Source organism: Ovis canadensis, chromosome 6 (assembly GCF_042477335.2).
Source record: "Ovis canadensis isolate MfBH-ARS-UI-01 breed Bighorn chromosome 6, ARS-UI_OviCan_v2, whole genome shotgun sequence".
NCBI classification, from domain to species: domain Eukaryota; kingdom Metazoa; phylum Chordata; class Mammalia; order Artiodactyla; family Bovidae; genus Ovis; species Ovis canadensis.
This window is the reverse complement of record NC_091250.1, coordinates 40,545,242-40,549,642: the sequence shown is the minus strand read 5'-3', so window position 1 is coordinate 40,549,642 and position 4,401 is coordinate 40,545,242. Positions and strand designations below refer to the sequence as shown.

The window sequence follows — 4,401 nt, the reverse complement described above, 5'->3', positions numbered from 1 at the left end:
TGTTAACATGTGAGTCAGGTAGTTCTTATGTTATACAAGTTAAGGAAGCTTTGTGCCCTAAGGGGGCACAGAGTAGTCATGCTTTCTCCTCCCCCCAACATTAACACAGCATTGCCTTCAATTAAAGACCCCTTTAAAAATAACTAATTGCAACTATATCACCTTCATGATTTAAATTGTCCTGGTCCATGGGACCCTTCACTGTGTCTGGTTTTATTTGCCGGGTTCCTTTAAAGGCAAGTCTTCTCAAACTTCATTTTAGCCACTCGCACCGATCATGAACCCAAGCAGCCTGCCCAAAGGACTTGCTCTATTTCTAATACATGAATTATCAAATATGAGATAATAACAAAAGCTTTCTCTTTAAATGATGCAGGCAGGCTAAACGTGAGGTTGCTCAGTCGTGTCCGACTCTTTGCGACCCTTGGACTATAGCCCACCGGGCTCCTCTGTCCATGGGATTCTCCAGGCAAGAATAGTGGAGTGGGTTGCCATTTCCTTCTCCAGGGGAATCTTCCCAACCCAGGGATCGAACCTGGGTCTCCTGCATTGCAGGCAGACGCTTTAACCTCTGAGCTACCAGGGAAGCAGGCTAAGTGAATTTTTATACTGCTTTACAAATGTTTTGTGCAAATCTTGTGAAGATGGAGGCTCAGATGAAGGACGGGATATAGATGGTGGGGAAAAGGATACTTGTCAATAGAAGCTTTATATGATTTTAAGCAGAAAAGTACCTTACATTTAGAGGCTGTTGTTGTTTATTTGTTTGTGCTAGTTTTGGCTTGCTTTCCTGGTCTAATCCTGAATATTTTAAAGTGGGAATTTTATTTTGTTTACTTTTCCTGCTTGAGCTAAAGTACAGAAAAGACACATTATAAGACCTTCAGAAAAGATTTGTTGTAAACTGTGTAATTTGTGTAATATTCTGTAAACTCAGAGTAATAAAGATAAACCAACCCATAATGGCAATGCTTAACGTCCAGCAATTTTCCTCCATAAAAGCCTTGTTCATTATTCTTCTAGTTACACCTCTGAAACCAGAAACCCTCTAGTTTATATTAACATTCAGCTGGACTCATTGTTAGCTTCTCTGCTTATTAAAGAGAAACCCAATATATACCAGTCAATCAGTAATAAGAAATAGTGGTTCTATATTAATAACACTCTACTCCTTCCAATTATTTACATGTGGATCGATGGGAGGATTTGAATGCACGGCAGTCAGTTTGGGTTAATTATCATGAAGAACTGAAGCAATACTTTGCAGGGCTTTGCATCAAGAGCAGCCTTGAACTTGGGCTCCTGTGCTTAGTCACTCAGTCATGTCTGACTCTTTGTGACCCCATGGACTATAGCTTGCCAGGCTCTTCTGTCCCTGAAATTCTCTAGGCAAGAATAATGGAGTGGGTAGCCATTCCCTTCTCCAGGGGATCTTCCCGACCCAGGGATCGAATCCAGGTCTCCCACATTACAGGTGGATTCTTTACCATTTGAACCACCAGGGAAGCCCAGGTCTCTTGTAGTGCACACCAACATGTTGGTAACTCCAGCAATAAAGTGCTTATTGTTCCCACATAAACTGGAAGAGGCCATCTGGGATGGCTGTATACAATACTATTCGGGGCCTCTACTTCACACTGGAGAATTTCTTATAGTTCGGTTGTTTTTCAGCATATCTAAGATCCCAAGTGCAGAAGCTTGGGGCATTCAAAAGTTCTGAGAGCTAACACTGCCACTTAGGGAGTTTTTCTTCTGCCATTTTCAGTGAGTCAGGTCAGAACTTTGCAGCTGTTCTGTCCACCTACTACAGATACACAAGACTCCAGCAAAGACTTTTTCACTGGTAAACACTTCCTTAGTTTAATTATAGATGCATAATGTATTAGCTCCACTTGTGTTTGGTATATCAGAATTATTCGACCTGAGTGTGATAACAGGATATGTGAGTAACTCTCAGAGACTGACACAGAATTAAGTTCAACAGGAAGTTTGATAATTTAGAGTTTAAAAAAGTTTTACATTTCTCTTTTTTCCATCATTTCAACTGAAATTTTTTTTCTTAATTCCTCCTTTCAACATACACTCTAAAAGAACTGGTTGTTGTAGTGGATTCCATACCCTATTGCAGCATCCAGGTTTGGGATGCTCACTCCACTGGCTGCTCAGAGTGTTAGTGGCTGACAACTTTCAGCCAGCCCCTCTCCTTACATTGCCCTCACCCAAAGCCATTCTTGGAGGCAGCCATTCCAATAAAAAGTCATGGTCCTTCATTCAGTTTTCAAAACTAAGCCAGTTTCTAATCTAGAAGCCATTTACTGAAGGAGAGTTCAAAATTCCTGGAGAAAAGTTGCTGGTAAACCCATGCCAAGTGTATACACAATTGGTGATCTCCCTGCACCCTTAGTCTTTCCCCCAAAGTGACCTATAGCCATTTATTTGGGTATTTTTACAACGGAAAAGTACTTTGGCCACCTCCTGCGAAGAGTTGACTCATTGGAAAAGACTCTGATGCTGGGAGGGATTGGGGGCAGGAGGAGAAGGGGACGACAGAGGATGAGATGGCTGGATGGCATCATGGACTCAATAGACGTGAGTCTGAGTGAACTCCAGGGTTGGTGATGGACAGGGAGGCCTGGCGTGCTGCGATTCATGGGGTCGTAAAGAGTCAGACATGACTGAGCGACTGAACTGAACTGAACAACAGAAAATGGAGAATACATCATTTCAAGGTGTGTCAAACATGAGGTCTGAGTTGACATTGATGACCTGGAATTCAAGCATCATCATAACCTCCAAGTAATAAATTGAGTCCTGGTCCAGCTCCAGCTCACTGTGTGTCTGCTGGACTCATGGGTATAACCTTTGGTCATTTCCTTGGTCCCCACATGTGTAATTCCAGTGGACACATTTGGTAGTTGGCAGAGTATATTGGCAATTTGATATATAGAGTGAAAACCACTCTCTCAACCATGGGGGTCTGAGTCACTCCTTTAGCAAGTCAGCTGACCCGCAGAGGTGATGAAGAGGAAGTGGAGAGTCTAGAATGGTGGCAGACAAGGGAATGATGCTCCACTGTGGCTTTGAGAGCCTGGTGGGCTGAAGTCCATGGGGTTGCGAAGAGTCAGACGCGACTGAGTGACTTCACTTTCACTTTTCACTTTCATGCATTGGAGAAGGCAATGGCAACCCACTCCAGTGTTCTTGCCTGGAGAATCCCAGGGATGGGGGAGCCTGGTGGGCTGCCGTCTATGGGGTCGCACAGAGTCGGACACGACTGAAGCAGCTTAGCAGCAGCAGCAGCAGCAGCAGCAGTGGCAGCGCTGTTGTTTATCCCACTCACCTTTGTCAGTTTCCATAGGAAAAGAGGCCAAATGGAATCATGTGAGAGCTGGACGCAGAATTTATTATATTCACACAAATGAATCTGAGTGGCATGAGTGATAGACTAGGGTAGATGCTGCAGCGTGACCCCAGATATCCTCTTAACATCTGAGGCCAGCATCTCCCCAACTGTTGGGAATGTCAAACTTCAGGAATTGCCTCAACTGATGAGCGCTGCCTGGCCCAGAATCACACGTACACCTGTCCTTGGCAGCTTGTTCCTAAAGCCTGGTCAGTGAGGGTGAGGATAAAGGCAGACCCTGATTCCCCAGGGGAAATAACTCAGAAGGGCATCTAACTCTGGGAGATCAGGGGAGGCCTTTTTGTGAAACCGTGTTAACGGTTCAAGTATCTCCTTTGCTCAGTCAGTTTTGCTTCCTTCTCTCCGCTAGGTTGTTGATCACAGGGCATAAGCCTTCTGCTTGCGAATCTCCATCTCAGAGTCTATTCTGGGGAACCCCACCTAAAGTAGTTATTAAAGCAGAAATGATGCCAGATGTGTGGTCAGGTGTGTGGTCATCTTATCTCATGGAAGCTGCTGTAAGTTCCCTCATAACTATCTGGATGAACTTCTGCATTAAACAAGCAGCGTACAATCCAGAATATTGGAAGTTTACCAATGCCCTCCTTTTTCTCTTCCTTATCTTTGTCATTCAGTCACTCAGTTGTATTTGACTCCTTGCGACCCCACAGACTGCAAAATGCCAGGCTTTCTTGTCCTTCACTATCTCCTGGAGTTTGCTCAAACTCATGTTCATTATTGAGTCAATGATGCCAACCAGCCGTCTCATCCTCTATCATCCCCTTCTCTTCATGCCTTCAATCTTTCCTAGCATCAGAATCTTTTCCAATGAGTTGGCTGTTTGCATCAGGTGGCCAAATTATTGGAACTTCAGCTTTAGCATCAGTCCTTCCAATGAATATTCAGGGCTGATTTCCTTTGGGATTGACTAGCTTGATCTCCTTGCTATCCAAGGGACTCTCAAGAGTCTTCTCCAGCACCACAGTTCTCTTCCTTAT

The 4,401-nt window shown here is 44.1% G+C and overlaps 1 non-coding gene across 1 annotated transcript; it reads right to left on the bottom strand.

Moving 5' to 3' along the window:
* Positions 1–514: 514 nt before the first annotated feature.
* On the bottom strand, positions 515–586 carry TRNAC-GCA (transfer RNA cysteine (anticodon GCA)). Its single transcript has one exon. It is a non-coding gene; the product is annotated as a tRNA-Cys (tRNA).
* Positions 587–4,401: the final 3,815 nt, after the last annotated feature.